Source organism: Arachis stenosperma, chromosome 4, assembly GCF_014773155.1.
Source record: "Arachis stenosperma cultivar V10309 chromosome 4, arast.V10309.gnm1.PFL2, whole genome shotgun sequence".
In the NCBI taxonomy this organism is placed as follows: Eukaryota; Viridiplantae; Streptophyta; class Magnoliopsida; order Fabales; family Fabaceae; genus Arachis; species Arachis stenosperma.
Window position 1 is genome coordinate 31,955,494 of NC_080380.1, and position 19,504 is coordinate 31,974,997.

At 37.7% G+C, this 19,504-nt stretch overlaps 2 non-coding genes across 2 annotated transcripts; one reads left to right on the forward strand and one right to left on the reverse strand.

Moving 5' to 3' along the window:
* Positions 1–206: 206 nt before the first annotated feature.
* Positions 207–314, forward strand: LOC130977949 (small nucleolar RNA R71). Its single transcript, XR_009085617.1, has one exon. It is a non-coding gene; the product is annotated as a small nucleolar RNA R71 (small nucleolar RNA).
* Positions 315–11,823: 11,509 nt separating this feature from the next.
* On the reverse strand, positions 11,824–11,927 carry LOC130978801 (small nucleolar RNA R71). The gene has a single exon (XR_009086415.1). It is a non-coding gene; the product is annotated as a small nucleolar RNA R71 (small nucleolar RNA).
* Between the last annotated feature and the right edge of the window lie 7,577 nt (positions 11,928–19,504).

Sequence of the window (19,504 nt, forward strand, 5' to 3'; positions counted from 1 at the left end):
ACTCCTTTCTTCTGATTTGTCCCATTGTTCACAGGATTCCTTTCAGAAGTATACATGAATTGGTTATTTGCAACCATTTCAATTAGCTCTTGAGCTTCTGTAGGCGTCTTCTTCAGATGAAGAGATCCTCCAGCAGAGCTATCCAAAGACATCTTGGTCAGTTCAGACAGACCATCATAGAAAATACCTATGATGCTCCATTCAGAAAGCATGTCAGAAGGACATTTTCTGATTAATTGTTTGTATCTTTCCCAAGCTTCATAGAGGGATTCTCCTTTCTTCTGTCTGAAGGTTTGGACTTCCACTCTAAGCTTCCTCAATTTTTGAGGTGGAAAGAACTTTGCCAAGAAGGCATTGACTAGCTTTTCCCAAGAGTTCAGGCTGTCTTTAGGTTGTAAGTCCAACCATATCCTAGCTCTGTCTCTTACAGCAAAAGGGAATAGCATAAGTCTGTAGACCTCAGGGTCAACCCCATTAGTCTTGACAGTGTCACAGATTTGCAAGAATTCAGCTAAGAACTGATGAGGATCTTCCAATGGAAGTCCATGGAACTTGCAATTCTGTTGCATTAGAGAAACTAATTGAGGCTTAAGCTCAAAGTTGTTTGCTCCAATGGCAGGGATAGAGATGCTTCTCCCATAGAAGTCGGGAGTAGGTGCAATAAAGTCACCAAGCACCTTCCTTGCATTGTTGGCATTGTTGTTGTTTTCGGCTGCCATGTGTTCTTCTTCTTTGAAGAATTCGGTTAGGTCCTCTACAGAGAGTTGTGCCTTAGCTTCTCTTAGCTTTCGCTTCAAGGTCCTTTCAGGTTCAGGGTCAGCTTCAACAAGAATGCCTTTGTCTTTGTTCCTGCTCATATGAAAGAGAAGAGAACAAGAAAATATGGAATCCTCTATGTTACAGTATAGAGATTCCTTGAGGTGTCAGAGAAAAAGAAAATTAGAAGGAAGAGGTAGAAGAATTCGAACTTAGTCAGATAGAGTTCGAATTGTGCATTGAGGAGGAGTGGTACTCCATAAATAGAAGGATGTGAGAAGAGGGGAAGAAATTTCGAAAATTATGTTAAAAAGATTTTAAAAACATTTTGAAAAACTTTAATTGATTTTCGAAAACCAAGAGTGGGAAAGTAATCAAGTAATTTTTGAAAAAGATTTTGAAATTAGAAGTTAAAAAGATATGATTGAAAATCATTTTGAAAAAGATGTGATTAAAAAGATATGATTGAAAAGTTATGGTTTTAAAAAGATATGATTGAAAAGATATTATTTGAAAACAATTTTAAAAAGATTTGATTTTAAAAATTAATGACTTGCCTACAAAGAAAAGATATGATTCAAACATTAAACCTTTCTCAACAGAAAAGGCAACATACTTGAAATGTTGAATCAAATCATTAATTGATAGCAAGTATCTTTGAAAAAGGAAAGAAATTGATTTTGAAAACATTTGATTGAAAAGATTTGATTTGAAAAAGATTTGATTTTGAAAAACTTTGAAAACTTAAAAAAAAATTTGCATTGAAAACAGAATCTTCCCTCTTGTGCCATCCTGGCGTTAAACGCCCAGAATGGTGCACATTCTGGCGTTTAACGCCCAATGCACTACCTTTTTGGGCGTTAAACGCCCAGCCAGGCACCCTGGCTGGCGTTTAAACGCCAGTCTGCCTTCCTCACTGGGCGTTTTGAACGCCCAGCCTTTTTCTGTGTAATTCCTCTGTAGTATGTTCTGAATCTTCAATTCTCTGTATTATTGACTTGAAAAGACACAAATTAAAAATATTTTTGGATTTTTAATAACGGGGAATAATCAAAATGCAATAAAAATCAAATAGATAATGCATGCAAGACACCAAACTTAGCAGTTTGTATACTACTGACACTAACAAAATGAGAATGCACATGAGAAATAACAAAACACTCAAGTCAATAGAATTCAAAGATCAAAACAAGGAAATCATCAAGAACATCTTGAAGATTAATGAAGACACATGCATAAATTCGAAAAATGCAAGAAGAACAGAAACATGCAATTGACACCAAACTTAAAATGAGACTCTATACTCAAACAAGAAATATTTTTGGTTTTTATGATTTTTTGGTTTTTTTTTCGAAAATAAAGGTATCAAAATTCTTAATGAGAATTCCAGGAATCATGCAATGTTAGTCTAAAGCTTTAGTCTAAAGGAATTAGACATAGCTAGCCAAGCTTCAGCAGGACATTGCATTCAAGAGCTAAATTGATGAGGATCAATCAGCTTTGGTGATGATAAGAACATCACCTTGAAACACTAGAATTCATTCTTAAGAACTCTAAAAAAAAATACCTAATCTAAGCAATAAGATGAACCATCAGTTGTCCATACTCGAAACAATCCCAGGCAATGGCGCCAAAAACTTGGTGCACGAAATTGTGATCACTACAACTTCGCACAACTAACCAGCAAGTGCACTGGGTCGTCCAAGTAATAAACCTTACACGAGTAAGGGTCGATCCCACGGAGATTGTTGGTATGAAGCAAGCTATGGTCACCTTGTAAATCTTAGTCAGGCAAACTCAAATGGGTATAGATGATGAATAAAACATAAAGATAAAGATAGAGATACTTATGTATTCCATTGGTGAGAATTTTAGATAAGCGAATGGAGATGCTTTGTCCCTTCCGTCTCTCTGCTTTCCTACTGTCTTCATCCAATCCTTCTTACTCCTTTCCATGGCAAGCTTATACAAGGGTTTCACCGTTGTCAGTGGCTACCTCCCATCCTCTCATTGGAAATGTTCAACGCACCCTGTCACGGCACGGCTATCCATCTGTCAGTTCTCAATCAGGCCGGAATAGAATCCAGCGATTCTTTTGCGTCTGTCACTAACGCCCCGCCCTCAGGAGTTTAAAGCACGTCACAGTCATTCAATCATTGAATCCTACTCAGAATACCACAGACAAGGTTAGACCTTCCGGATTCTCTTGAATACCGCCATCAGTTCTTGCCTATACCACGAAGACTCTGATCTCACGGAATGGCTGGCTCATTTGTCAGGCGAGCGCTCGGTTGTCAGGCGATCAACCATGCATCGTGTATCAGGAATCCAAGAGATATTCACCCAATCTAAGGTAGAACGGAGGTGGTTGTCAGTCACACGTTCATAGGTGAGAATGATGATGAGTGTCACGGATCATCACATTCATCAAGTTGAAGAACAAGTCATATCTTGGAACAAGAACAAGCTGAATTGAATAGAAGAACAATAGTAATTGCATTAATACTCGAGGTACAGCAGAGCTCCACACCTTAATCTATGGTGTGTAGAAACTCCACCGTTGAAAAATACATAAGAACAAGGTCTAGGCATGGCCATGAGGCCAGCCCCCAATGATCTAAGAACTAGATGTCCAAAGATTTCAAATACAATAGTAAAGGTTCCTATTTATAGAAAACTAGTAGCTTAAGGTTTACAAAGACGAGTAAATGACATAAAAATCCACTTCCGGGCCCACTTGGTGTGTGCTTGGGCTGAGCAATGAAGCATTTTCGTGTAGAGACTTCTCTTGGAGTTAAACGCCAGCTTTTGTGCCAGTTTGGACGTTTAACTCCCACTTTGGTGCCAGTTCCAGCGTTTAACGCTAGGAATTCTGAGGGTGACTTTGAACGCCGGTTTGGGCCATCAAATCTTGGGCAAAGTATGGACTATCATATATTGCTGGAAAACCCAGGATGTCTACTTTCCAACGCCGTTGAGAGCGCACCAATTGGGCATTTGTAGCTTCAGAAAATCCACTTCGAGTGCAGAGAGGTCAGAATCCAACAGCATCTGCAGTCCTTTTCAGTCTCTGAATCAGATTTTTGCTCAGGTCCCTCAATTTCAGCCAGAAAATACCTGAAATCACAGAAAAACACACAAACTCATAGTAAAGTCCAGAAAAGTGAATTTTAATTAAAAACTAATAAAAATATACTAAAAACTCAACTAAATATACTAAAAACATACTAAAAACAATGCCAAAAATCGTATAAATTATCCGCTCATCACTCATCATCGCTAATCAGTGACTACCTTTTAGTCTATATCTTCTGTGGAAATAGCTTTTAATTTAGTGATAAATTTGTGACTATCTATTCGGTTGCTAAAAAACATTTCCGATGCATTAGCGACTATTATGTTTTCTTCACTAATCTGTAACTTGTAATTAGCGAGAAAAGCATTGGTTGCTAGGCGGTAGCTAATCCGTCACAAATTATATTGTGTCATATTAGCGATAATTTTCTGACTATTTTGTGGTAGCTAATCGGTCTTATTCTTGTAGTGTTGGAGGCATTGTGCGTCATAACGGAGGAAGCGACAGTGGTCGGCAGTGATGCATGTGCATCTTAGTTAATTTAGTTAGCTAATTTAGTTAGTTTATAGTTTAGTTTCATACAATTTTTAGCTAATAAACAAGTGATTTCATGGAATATCTCTGCATATAATAGATCATCAAGCATGGATTGAAATTGTGACTCTTTCATGAAGATACAAGATTCATTTGATGCAGTAAATGATGCTAAGTGAATGTGTTGTTAAGAGGATTATGTTGCACTAAAGTATGGTAATATATCTTGTAGTAATTCATGAAATATCAAACTTTGATGCATTTGATTTGTTTGATGATAGGTGAAGCAGAGATAGGTGAAGCAGAGCATGCCAACTTGGAGCATTGGCTATAACACCCTCACTAACAGAATGTCACGCTTCCGGCTACGCCACTCTGATAGAGAGGAGTATTACAATGACTTCCATACTTAATAATACAATCCGAGCCTTTGTAAAACTCGAGACCGTATAAACTATTCTTTTAAAAACTAGAAATATTTTTTATTTGAAAATGCACAAACATCCTAACAAACTAATTATATATATATACATACAATAACTAAGTTCTTTACACAATAACTTACAAACATAACGTAACCCTCTTTACAAGATACAATATAAAGGGCGAGGAAAAATAATATCTAACTAAAACAAGATCGAACAAGCAAAACGTAATAAAACTCTTCGTAAGCTTCTTCATCCGTTTCCTGAAAAGATAAAGTTGTATGAGGGTGAGAACCTAACCATATGGTCTAACCATAGAGTTTCAAAATTGTCATAAAAAGACTATTTTCAAGCTCAATGATTATCGTTGTCTTATGAATCTTTTGAAAACTGACGATTTAACCATCCAAAAATCCAAAACCTCTTTAAAAGAAATCAGTTAATTATCCAGAAATCCAAACCCATTTTTCTTATAAAAGAATCTTAAAAGTTTTCCTAACAATATGAATGACCAAACTGTTCCAAATATAGGTTCATTAAGTCTATGCTGAACCAACTTCATATTTCATACTTTACTAAATCTTAATCAGAAACCAACTACGAAATCAATCAATACTATAATCAATTCAGCACTAATATTAAATCAACAAAAGTACTACACCAGAACAAACACAGGCAAAACAGGCAAGGAAAGCCCAGGTATAGATAGCAGTTACAACAAATAGTTCAGATAGCAGTTAATAACTGTTAAGTAATTAGGAAAACCAAAACAAATTCAAACTTAAACAAAGCATGCAAATGCATATGATGCATGTCTGCCCTATGACTAATGAGCTCATCTGTCAGTTATACAGGCAACCTGACATGTCCTGGTAGCTAACCATTAGACAATCCCTTTGTACGCGCATCTCTAAGGTTAATAATATCCATGGAAAAGTCCAAAGCTTATCCATGGGGAGAGACAAAGCCCCAAGCTCAAATTCATATATATATATATATATATATATATATATATATGCATGCCCATGGGGAATCTAGGGAGTTAAAGTACCTGGTCACATCTTACTTATAGAGGATAAACAATTTGTCTCAATTTAAATCTCATTCAAATCTAAAATTCATTACCATACCTCAATTATACTCAATTATTATCCTCTCCCTCAATATCAAAATCACCATTAGACCTCCCATTCCGTTCATCAATAATTTAAACTGAAAACATAATTCATTTTTTTAAAATAAATCAAACTTAAAACATATAGTCTTTAAAACCACATATAGTCTTTAAAACCAAATCTCTCTGAATAATCACTTCAAACAAAGCTTTCTAATTTTTATAAAAAATTCAGTAGTTTCTCCTCTAAAACTCACACTTTGCCACCCTATTTGAGTCCCATCCAAACATTCCTCAAACCTTTCTCAACCATTTCCAAATCTCAATCATTTTCCAAAATTCAACCGGTTATAATATCAAATTATTTTTAAATCAAAATAATTTCAATAATAAATCTTTTTCAAAATCAAACCAGCTCCAATATTCAATCATTTATAAAAATCAAACTAATTCAAAATCAAACTGCTTCCAAAATCAATTCATTTTCATATCTCAAATAATTTCCAAAGCCGATTCATTTATATTATCAAGTTAACTCCAAAACTAAAAAAAAACCACTTTTCATAACATTCAACTAAATAACTTTACAAACCAATTTCTCATCAATCGCATACCACTCAAATAATCAGTAATTCAGTCCAACAAATAACCACATCCACAAGACAAACATAATCATAAAGATATATTTTTCATATCAATATCTATTTCTAACAACTCTATAATATAAGATAAATTTTAAGAAAAACTCCTACCTCAAAGAATCAAACCCGCAACGATTTTAATGCAATAAACCCTCTTTTCACCTTATTATGCAGCAGCTACATCATGATTTTTATTCAAAGCACCCTCTGCTAGTGGAGAAGAACGGTAAGCAAAAGTAATAAATGCAAACATAGCAGCTCTAGGTAACAAACAGAATAAACACAACTAAGCAAGGCAAAAAAGAAACATTACACACTAATAAAACAGAGTCAAAATGGAGTATTATGGCAAGATAAAGCACAACAAAATTTGTCTTATCAAAAAAACAAGAGAATGGCGAATGGAGAAGCTATAGCTTCGACGTTTCTTTTCGACAGTCATAACAGCGAGTAAGGGCATATCCGAGCAGAAATGGCAGCAGAGGAAGCTCCGACAGTGACGGAGACTACCGTGACGTGTAAGAACCGTAACTAATCAACTGGTTAATTAAGTGATTAATTTCCCAAATTATATTCCAAAAAGTTAGAGAGAGAATTTGAGGATTTAAAGGTGATTTTTGGACTCAGTAGGTTTTTCTGAGTCAGAAAATGTACTTCCTGCGAAAAATCGTGAATCGGCAAGAACCGGTTGAACCGGTTCAAGTCTGCCCAGTACCGCACGAGAAAAGTGAAAAATCGTCGCAAACCTTAGAAAAATATTAGAAGTTGAAAACCGGGTATTAATTTTAAAGGTTTTGCCTGAAGTTAGGTCAAACGGGCTAAAAACGCTAACGGGTTTGACTGGGCCCAAGTTGGGCCCAAGCCCAACATATAAAAGGCTCATTAAGTGAACCAAACCAGCCACAACCCCATTAAACACACACACACACTTCAGAAAATAGAAAGGGGAAGAGAGGAAGAAGAAGCACTATTCACCTCAATCTTCCGGAGCTCATATCTTGAGCTAGAGAGCTCCGATCGCTGAACCGTTTGTAGCTACGCATTCCTCGTGAAGAGCTCTACAAAACCCTTACAAAAAATGGAGAGGTAACCAAGAAATCTTTTCTATTCTTCTCTCCAAAATTTCGGTTCCTAGGGCTTTGGGGTTAAATGAGTTTTTCTGATTTTGGATGATTAGGTTTGCTCTAAGCCTTGCTTAGCCTTAGGTTTTAACATCCAAATCTGTTGGAAGAGGTAAGAGCCATTAAACCCTTGTGAATTTATATTTAATTGGAACCCTAGGTTGATTTGAGGTGATTTGTATGCATATAGTTTGATTATTGTGACTTTGGGAGCTTTTGGAACTTAATTGTGCTTATTGGAGTGGAATTGAGAGCTTGGATTGTATTGGAAAGCATAGTGATGAGCGGATAATTTATACGCTTTTTGGCATTGTTTTTAGGTAGTTTTTAGTAAGTTCAAGCTACTTTTAGGGATATTTTCATTAGTTTTTATGTTAAATTCACATTCTGGACTTTAATATGAGTTTGTGTGTTTTTCTGTAATTTCAGGTAATTTCTGGCTAAAATTGAGGGACTTGAGCAAAACTCTGAAAAAGGCTGACAAAAGGACTGCTGATGCTGTTGGAATCTGACCTCTCTACACTCAAAATGGATTTTCTGGAGCTACAGAACTTCAAATGGCGCGCTCTCAATGGCGTTGGAAATTAGACATCCAGAGCTTTCCAGAAATATATAATAATCCATACTTTATTCGGGAATTGATGACGTAAAGTGGTGCTCAACGCCAAGTACATGCTGCTGTCTAGAGTCAAACACCAGAAACACGTCACGACCCGGAGTTGAACGCCAGAAACACACTATAACTCGGCGTTCAACTCCAAAGGAAGCCTCAGCTCGTGGATAGATCAAGCTCAGCCCAAACACACACCAAGTGGGCCCCGGAAGTGAATTTATGCATCAATTACTTACCTCTGTAAACCCTAGTAGCTAGTTTAGTATAAATAAGACTTTTTACTAGTGTATTAGTTGTCTTTTGACCACGTTTCATCTTTGGTCTCAGTTTTGTTTTATTCTTCATCTTAGGGGGCCATTGATCACGTTTTGGGGGCTGGCCATTCGGCCATGCCTGAACCTTTCACATATGTATTTTCAACGGTGGAGTTTCTACACACCATAGATTAAGCGTGTGGAGCTCTGCTGTACCTCAAGTTTCAATACAATTACTATTATTTTCTATTCAATTCTCCTTATTCTTATTCCAAGATATACGTTACACTTCAACTTGATGAATGTGATGATCCGTGACACTCATCATCATTCTCACCTATGAACGCGCGTGACTGACAACCACTTCTGTTCTACCTTAGGCCGGGCGCATATCTCTTAGATTCTCCAACAGAATCTTCGTGGTATAACCTAGATAGATGGCGGCATTCATGGGAATCCGGAAAGTCTAACCTTGTCTGTGGTATTCCGAGTAGGATTCCGGGAATCCGGAAAGTCTAACCTTGTCTGTGGTATTCCGAGTAGGATTCTGGGATTGAATGACTGTGACGAGCTTCAAACTCCTGAAGGCTAGGCGTTAATGACAGACGCAAAAGAATCAAGGGATTCTATTCCAACCTGATTGAGAACCGACAGATGATTAGCCGTGCTGTGACAGAGCATAGGACCATTTTCATTGAGAGGATGGGATGTAGCCATTGACAATGGTGATGCCCTACATACAGCTTGCCATGGAAAGGAGTAAGAAGGATTGGATGAATGTAATAAGAAAGTAGAGATTCTAGAGGAGCACAGTATCTCCATATGCCTATCTGAAATTCCCACCATCGAATTATATGAGTAACTATTTACTATTTTATTTTCTGTCTATTATTTATTTTCGAACTTATCATAAACCATTTAATCTGCCTAACTGAGATTTACAAGGTGACCATAGCTTGCTTCATACAAACAATCTCTGTGGGATCGACCCTTACTCACGTAAGGTATTACTTGGATGACCCAGTACACTTGCTGGTTAAGTTGAATGGAGTTGTGATCACACGTGCCATTACCAAGGATTATTAAGATCCCAATTCATCATACCATGATCTCTTTGGGGTATTTTTGATAGATCCAATATTTAAATTTCATACAAGTACAAAGAGACCAACTTTGAGGATCACAATTTCGTCCACCAAGTTTTTGGCGCCGTTGCCGGGGATTGTTCGAGTATGGACAACTGACGGTTCATCTTGTTGCTCAGATTAGGTAATTTTCTTTTCAAAAATTTTTCAAAAATCTTTTTCAAAATTTTTCTTTTATTTTTCGTTTTTCCAAACTTTATTTTCGAAAAAATTAATAAAAATAAAAAAATTAATAAAATCATAAAAATAAAAAATATTTTGTGTTTCTTGTTTGAGTCTTGAGTCAATCTTTAAGTTTGGTGTCAATTGCATGCTTTAAAAATTTTTCTTGCATTTTTTGAAAAATTCATGCATTCATAGTGTTCTTCATGATCTTCAAGTTGTTCTTGGTAAGTCCTCTTGTTTGATCTTGATGTTTTCTTGTTTTGTGTTGTCTGTTGTTTTTCATATGCATTTTTTGTTTGTTAGAGTCCATGCATTAAAGATTTCTAAGTTTGGTGTCTTGCATGTTTTCTTTGCATCAAAAATTTTTCAAAAATATGTTCTTGATGTTCATCATGATCTTCAAAGTGTTCTTGGTGTTCACCTTGACATTCATAGTGTTCTTGTATGCATCATGTGTTTTGATCCAAAATTTTTAAAGTTTTGGGTCATAATTGTGTTTTTTCTCCCTCATAATAAAAAATTTTCAAAAATCAAAAAAATATCTTTTCCTTATTTCTCTCCAAATTTTTGAAAATTTGAGTTGACTTAGTCAAAAATTTTAAAAAATTAGTTGTTTCTTACAAGTCAAGTCAATTTTTCAATTTTTAAAAATCTTATCTTCTCAAAACCTTTTTCAAAAATCATATCTTTTCAATTTTATCTATTTTTCGAAAATTTCATAAATCTTTTTCAAAATATTTTCAAAATCTTTTTCTTATCTTTATATCATATTTTCGAAAATTCACTAACAATTAATGCGATTGATTCAAAAATTTGAAGTTTGTTACTTTCTTGTTAAGAAAGGTTCAATCTTTAAATTCTAGAATCATATCTTGTAGTTACTTGTTAGTTAAGTAATTAATTTTAATTTTAAAAATTAAATCTTTTTCAAGCATATCTTTTTATCACATCTTCTTATCTTATCTTTTTATCATATCTTTTTCAAAATTTTATCTTTTTCAAAAATTTGATTTTAAAATATCTTATCTAACTTCTTATCTTCTTATCTTTCCAAATTTGATTTTAATATCTTTTTCAACTAACTCTTTGACTTTGTGTTTGTTTCTTATCTTTTTCAAAACCACCTAACTACTTTTCCCTCTCTAATTTTCGAAAATATCTCATCTCTTTTTCAAAAACTCTTTTTGTTTTAAATTTTAATTTTAATCTTATCTTATCTTTAATTTTCGAAAATACTAACCTCTTTTTCAAAATTATTTTCGAAATTCTTCCTCTCTTTTCTTATTCTATTTAATTATTTATTTACTAACACTTCTCTTCATCTAAAAATCCGAACCCATTCTTCTTCACTCTTCCCCCCTTTCTTCTTCTACTAACATAAAGGAATCTCTATACTGTGACATAGAGGATTCTTCTTCTTTTCTTTTTTTCTTCTCTTTCATATGAGCAGGAACAAGGAAAAAGGCACTCTTGTTGAAATTGATCCCGAACCTGAAAGGACTCTGAAGAGGAAACTAAGAGAAGCTAACTTACAACAATCTAAAGGTAACCTTTCAGAAATATTAGAACAAGAGAAGGAGATGGCAGCCGAACCCAACAACAATAATGCAAGGAGAATGCTTGGTGACTTCACAAAACCAACGTCTAAATTTGATGGAAGAAGCATCTCCATTCCTGCCATTGGAGCCAATAATTTTGAGCTTAAGCCTCAACTAGTTGCTTTAATGCAACAGAACTGCAAGTTTTATGGACTTCCATCTGAAGATCCTTACCAGTTTTTAACTGAGTTCTTGCAGATTTGTGAGACTGTAAAGATGAATGGAGTAGATCCTGAAGTCTACAGGCTCATGCTTTTCCTTTTTGCTGTAAGAGACAGAGCTAGAATATGGTTGGATTCACAACCTAAGGATAGCCTGGACTCTTGGGATAAGCTGGTCACGGCCTTCTTGGATAAATTCTTTCCTCCTCAAAAGCAGAGCAAGCTTAGAGTGGATGTTCAGACCTTCAAACAAAAAGATGGTGAATCCCTCTATGAAGCTTGGGAAAGATACAAGCAGTTGACCAAAAGATGTCCATCTGACATGTTTTCAGAATGGACCATATTAGATATATTCTATTATGGTCTATCTGAGTTTTCGAAAATATCATTGGACCATTCTGCAAGTGGATCCATTCATCTAAAGAAAACACCTGCAGAAGCTCAAGAACTCATTGACATGGTTGCAAATAACCAATTCATGTAAACTTCTGAGAGGAATTCCGTGAATAATGGGACACCTCAGAGGAAGGGAGTTCTTGAAATTGATGCTCTGAATACCATATTGGCTCAGAATAAAGTGTTGACTCAGCAAGTCAACATGATCTCTCAAAGTCTGAATGGATGGCAAAATGCATCCAATAGTACTAAAGAGGCAGCTTCTGAAGAAGCTTATGATCCTGAGAACCCTGCAATGGCAGAGGTTAATTACATGGGTGAACCTTATGGAAACACCTATAATTCATCATGGAGAAATCATCCAAATTTCTCATGGAAGGATCAACAAAAGCCTCAACAAGGCTTTAACAATGGTGGACGCAATAGGCTGGGCAATAGCAAGCCTTTTCCATCATCTTCTCAGTAACAGACAGAGAATTCTGAATAAAACACTTCTAATTTAGCCAATCTAGTTTCTGATCTGTCAAAAGCCTCTTTCAGTTTCATGAGTGAAACAAGATCCTCCATCAGAAATCTGGAGGCACAAGTGGGCCAGCTGAGTAAGAAAGTCATTGAAGCTCCTCCCAGTATTCTCCCATGCAATACAGAAGAGAATCCAAAAGGAGAGTGCAAGGCCATTGATGTGATCAATATGGTCGAATGCACAAGGGAGGAGAAGGACGAAAATCCTAGTGAGGAAGACCTCCTGGGATGTCTCTCAAGTAAGAAGGAGTTTCCTATTAAGGATCCAAAGGAATCTGAGGCTCATATAGAGACCATAGAGATTCCATTAAATCTCCTTCTGCCATTCATGAGCTCTGAAGACTATTCTTCCACTGAGGAGGATGAAGATGTGACTGGAGAGTAAGTTGCTCAATATTTAGGAGCTATCATGAAGCTGAATGCCAAGTTGTTTGGTAATGAGACTTGGAAAAGTGAACCTCCCTTGCTCATTAATGAACTAGATACCTGGATTCAGCAAATTTTACCTCAAAAGAGACAAGATCCTGGCAAGTTCTTAATACCTTGTACCATAGGCACCATGACCTTTGAAAAAGCTCTATGTGATCTGGGGTCAGGGATAAATCTTATGCCACTCTCTGTAATGGAGAAGCTGGGGATCATTGAGGTACAACCTGCCTTGTTCTCATTACAATTGGCAGACAAGTCATTGAGACAAGCTTATGGAATAGTAGAGGACGTGTTAGTAAAGGTTGAAGGCCTTTACATCCCTGCTGATTTCATAATCTTAGACACTAGGAAGGAAGAGGATGAATGCATCATCCTTGGAAGACCTTTCCTAGCTACAGCAGGAGTTGTGTGGTGCATGAAATTATGATCATCAATGGCGCCATCAACATGGTACGCTCAATTGCAATCTCAACTCTTTATCACAACTTCGCACAACTAACCAGCAAGTGCACTGTGTCGTCCAAGTAATAAACCTTACGCGAGTAAGGGTCGATCCCACGGAGATTGTTGGTATGAAGCAAGCTATGGTCATCTTGTAAATCTCAGTCAGGCAGATTCAAATGGTTATGGATGATATATGAATAAAGCATAAAGATAAAGATAGAGATACTTATGTAATTCATTGGTGAGAATTTCAGATAAGCGTATGGAGATGCTTTGTCCCTTCCGTCCCTCTGTTTTCCTACTGTCTTCATCCAATCCTTCTTACTCCTTTCCATGGCAAGCTGTATGTTGGGCATCACCGTTGTCAGTGGCTACAGTCCCGTCCTCTCAGTGAAAATGTTCAACGCACCCTGTCACGGCACGGCTAATCATCTGTCGGTTGTCAATCAGGTTGGAATAGAATCCATTGATTCTTTTGCGTCTGTCACTAACGCCCAGCCTTCAGGAGTTTGAAGCTCGTCACAGTCATTCAATCATTGAATCCTAATCAGAATACCACAGACAAGGTTTAGACCTTCTGGATTCTCTTGAATGCCACCATCAATTCTAGCTTATACCACGAAGATTCCGATTAAGGAATCCAAGAGATAAACATTCAAGCCTTATTTGCTTGTAGAACAGAAGTGGTTGTCAGGCACGCGTTCATAAGTGAGAATGATGATGAGCGTCACATAATCATCACATTCATCATGTTCTTGGGTACGAATGAATATCTTAGAATAAGAACAAGCTGAATTGAATAGAAGAACAATAGTAATTGCATTAATACTCGAGGTACAGCAGAGCTCCACACCTTAATCTATGATGTGTAGAAACTCCACCGTTGAAAATACATAAGAACAAGGTCTAGGCATGGCCGAATGGCCAGCCCCCATGATCTAAGAACTAGATGTCCAAAGATGATCAAAAGATCTAAAATGATCCAAAGATGAAAATACAATAGTAAAAGGTCCTATTTGTAGAGAACTAGTAGCCTAGAGTTTTCAGAAATGAGTAAATGACAGAAAAATCCACTTCCGGGCCCACTTGGTGTGTGCTTGGGCTTAGCATTGAAGCATTTTCGTGTAGAGACTTCTCTTGGAGTTAAACGCCAGCTTTTGTGCCAGTTTGGGCGTTTAACTCCCATTCTTGTGCCAGTTCCGGCGTTTAACGCCAGGCAGTTTTGAGCTGATTTGGAACGCCGGTTTGGGCCATCAAATCTCGGGAAAAGTATGGACTATTAAACATTACTAGAAAGCCCAGGATGTCTACTTTCCAACGCCGTTCAGAGCACGCCAATTGGGCTTCTGTATCTCCAGAAAATCCACTTCGAGTGCAGGGAGGTCAGAATCCAACAGCATCTGCAGTCCTTTTCAGTCTCTGAATCAGATTTTTGCTTAGGTCCCTCAATTTCAGCCAGAAAAAACCTGAAATCACAGAAAAACACACAAACTCATAGTAAAGTCCAGAAAAGTGAATTTTAACTAAAAACTAATAAAAATATACTAAAAACTAACTAAAACATACTAAAAACAATGCCAAAAAGCGTACAAATTATCTGCTCATCACAACACCAAACTTAAATTGTTGCTTGTCCTCAAGCAACTGAAAATCAAATAAGATAAAAAGAAGAGAATATGCAACGAACTCCAAAAACATCTATGAAGATCAGTATTAATTAGATGAGCGGGGCTTTTAGCTTTTTGCCTCTGAACAGTTTTGGCATCTCACTCTATCCTTTGAAATTCAGAATGATTGGCTTCTATAGGAACTCAGAATCCAGATAGTGTTATTGATTCTCTTAGTTAAGTATGATGATTCTTGAAGACAGCTACTTTATGAGTCTTGGCCGTGGCCCAAAGCACTCTGTCTTCCAGTATTACCACCGGATACATACATGCCACAGACACATAATTGGGTGAACCTTTTTTTAGATTGTGACTCAGCTTTGCTAGAGTCCCCAACTAGAGGTGTCTAGGGTTCTTAAGCACACTCTTTTTGCCTTGGATCACAACTTTATTTCTTTCTTTTTCTTTTTCTCTTTTTTTCGTTTTTTTTTCATTTTTCTCTTTTTTTTCTTTTTTTTTGTATTCACTGCTTTTTCTTGCTTCAAGAATCATTTTTATGATTTTTCAGATCCTCAGTAACATGTCTCATTTTTCATCATTCTTTCAAGAGCCAATCATTCATGAACAACAAATTTAAAAGACATATGCACTGTTTAAGCATACATTCAGAAAACAAAAGTATTGCCACCACATCAAAATAATTAATCTGTTATAAAATTCAAAATTCATGCACTTCTTCTCTTTTCCAATTAAGAACATTTTTCATTTAAGAAAGGTGATGGATTCATAGGATATTCATAACTTTAAGGCATAGACACTAAGACACTAATGATCATAAGACACAAACATGGATAAACATAAGCATAAAATTCGAAAAACAAGAAAATAAAGAACAAGGAAATTAAAGAACGGGTCCACCTTAGTGATGGCGCCTTGTTCTTCCTCTTGAAGATCTTATGGAGTGCTTGAACTCCTCAATGTCTCTTCCTTGCCTTTGTTGTTCCTCTCTCATGATTCTTTGATCTTCTCTAATTTCAAGGAGGAGGATGGAATGTTCTTGGTGCTCCACCCTTAGTTGTCCCATGTTGGAACTCAATTCTCCTAGGGAGGTGTTGATTTGCTCCCAATAGTTTTGTGGAGAAAAGTGCATCCCTTGAGGCATCTTAGGGATTTCATGATGAGTGGGATCTCTTGTTTGCTCCATCCTTTTCTTAGTGATGGGCTTGTCCTCATCAATGGGGATGTCTCCCTCTATGTCAACTCCAACTGAATAACAGAGGTGACAAATGAGATGAGGAAAGGCTAACCTTGCCAAGGTAGAGGACTTGTCCGCCACCTTATAAAGTTCTTGGGCTATAACCTCATGAACTTCTACTTCTTCTCCAATCATGATACTATGGATCATGATGGCCCGGTCTATAGTAACTTCGGACCGGTTGCTAGTGGGAACGATTGAGCGTTGGATAAACTCCAACCATCCCCTAGCCACGGGTTTGAGGTCATGCCTTCTCAATTGAACCGGCTTCCCTCTTGAATCTCTCTTCCATTGAGCGCCCTCTTCACAGATGTCTCTGAGGACTTGGTCCAACCTTTGATCAAAGTTGACCCTTCTAGTGTAAGGGTGTTCATCTCCTTGCATCATGGGCAAGTTGAATGCCAACCTTACATTTTCCGGACTAAAATCTAAGCATTTCCCCCGAACCATTGTAAGCCAATTCTTTGGGTTCGGGTTCACACTTTGATCATGGCTCTTGGTGATCCATGCATTGGCATAGAACTCTTGAACCATTAAGATTCCGACTTGTTGAATGGGGTTGGTAAGAACTTCCCAACCTCTTATTCGGATCTCATGTCGGATCTCCGGATATTCACTCTTTTTGAGTTTGAAAGGGACCTCAGGGATCACCTTCTTCAAGGCCACAACTTCATAGAAGTGGTCTTGATGCACCCTTGAGATGAATCTCTCCATCTCCAATGACTCGGAGGTGAAAGCTTTTGCCTTCTCTTTCCTCTTTCTAGAGGTTTCTCCGGCCTTGGATGCCATAAATGGTTATGAAAAAACAAAAAGCAATGCTTTTACCACACCAAACTTAAAAGGTTTGCTCGTCCTCGAGCAAAAGAAGAAAGAAGAGAATAGAAGAAGAAGAAATAGAGGAGATGGAGATGGCTTTGTGGTTCGGCCAAAGGGGGAGAAGTAGTGTTTAGGGTGTGTGAAAATGAAGGAGTGAAGATGGGTTTATATAGGGGTGGAGAGAGGGGTAGGGTTCGGTTATGGGAGGGTGGGTTTGGGAGGGAAAGTGGTTTAAATTTGAATGGTGAGGTAGGTGGGGTTTTATAAAGGATGGATGTGAGTGGTGAAGAGAAAGATGGGACTTGATAGGTGAAGGTTTTTGGGGAAGAGGTGTTGAGGTGATTGGTGAATGGGTGAAGAAGAAGAGAGAGGGTGGTGGGGTAGGTGGGGATCCTGTGGGGTCCACAGATCCTGAGGTGTCAAGGAAAAGTGATCCCTGCACCAAGTGGCGGGCAAAAATGCTCTCTAAGCCAATTCTGGCGTTAAACGCCGGGCTGGTGCCCATTTCTGGCATTTAACGCTAACTTCTTGCCCTTTCCTGGCGTTTAACGCCAGTCTGGTGCCCCTTTCTGGCGTTAAACGCCCAGAATGGTGCCAGACTGGGCGTTAAACGCCCATTTGCTGCCCTTACTGGCGTTTAAACGCCAGCAAGGTCTTCCTCCAGGGTGTGCTATTTTTCTTTCTGTTTTTCATTCTATTTTTGCTTTTTCAATTGATTTTGTGACTTCTCATGATCATCAACCTATAGAAAACATAAAATAACAAAGGAAAATAGATTAAATATAACATTGGGTTGCCTCCCAACAAGAGCTTCTTTAATGTCAGTAGCTTGACAGTGGGCTCTCATGGAGCCTCACAGATACTCCGAGCAATGTTGGAACCTCCCAACACCAAACTTAGAGTTTGAATATGGGGGTTCAACACCAAACTTAGAATTTGGTTGTGGCCTCCCAACACCAAACTTAGAGTTTGACTGTGGGGGCTCTGTTTGACTCTGTTTTGAGAGAAGCTCTTCATGCTTCTTCTCCATGGTAACAGAGGGATATCCTTGAGCCTTAAACACAAAGGATTCTTCATTCACTTGAATGATCAATTCTCCTCTGTCTTCATCAATCACAGCCTTTGCTGTGGCTAGGAAGGGTCTGCCAAGGATGATGGATTCATCCATGCACTTCCCAGTCTCTAGGACTATGAAATCAGCAGGGATGTAATGGTCTTCAATCTTTACCAGAACATCCTTTACAAGTCCATAAGCCTGTTTTCTTGAATTGTCTGCCATCTCTAGTGAGATTCTTGCAGCTTGTACCTTAAAGATCCCTAGCTTCTCCATTACAGAGAGAGGCATGAGGTTTATGCTTGACCCTAGGTCACATAGAGCCTTCTTAAAGGTCATGGTGCCTATGGTACAAGGTATTGAAAACTTCCCAGGATCTTGTCTCTTTTGAGGTAATTTCTGCCTAGACAAGTCATCCAGTTCTTTGGTGAGCAAAGGAGGTTCGTTCTTCCAAGTCTCATTACTAACGAACTTGTCATTTAGCTTCATGATTGCTCCAAGGTATTTAGCAACTTGCTCTTCAGTGACATCTTCATCCTCTTCAGAGGAAGAATATTCATCAGAGCTCATGAATGGCAGAAGTAAATCCAATGGAATCTCTATGGTCTCAGTGTGAGCCTCAGATTTCCATGCTTTCTCATTGGGGAACTCATTGGAGGTCAGTCGACGTCCATTGAGGTCTTCCTCAGTAGCGTTCACTTCCTCTTCCTCCTCTCCAAGTTCGGCCATGTTTATGGCCTTACACTCTCCTTTCGGATTCTCTTCTGTATTGCTTGGAAGAGTACTAGGAGGGAGTTCAGTCATTTTCTTGCTCAGCTGTCCCACTTGTGCCTCCAAATTCCTAATGGAGGACCTTGTTTCAGTCATGAAACTTTGAGTGGTTTTGATTAGATCAGAGACCATGGTTGCTAAGTAAGAGTGGTTCTGCTTAGAACTCTCTGTTTGTTGCTGAGAAGATGATGGAAAAGGATTGCCATTACTAAACCTGTTTCTTCCACCATTATTGTTGTTGAAACCTTGTTGAGGTCTCTGTTGATCCTTCCATGAGAGATTTGGATGATTTCTCCATGAAGAATTATAGGTGTTTCCATAGGGTTCTCCCATGTAATTCACCTCTTCCATTGAAGGGTTCTCAGGATCATAAGCTTCTTCTTTAGATGAAGCATTCTTAGTACTGCCTGGTGCATTTTGCATTCCAGCCAGACTTTGAGAAATCAAATTAACTTGCTGAGTCAATATTTTTTTCTGAGCCAATATGGCATTCAGAGTATCAATCTCAAGAACTCCTTTCTTCTGATTCGTCTCATTGTTCACAGGATTCCTTTCAGAAGTGTACATGAATTGGTTATTCGCAACCATTTCAATTAGTTCTTGAGCT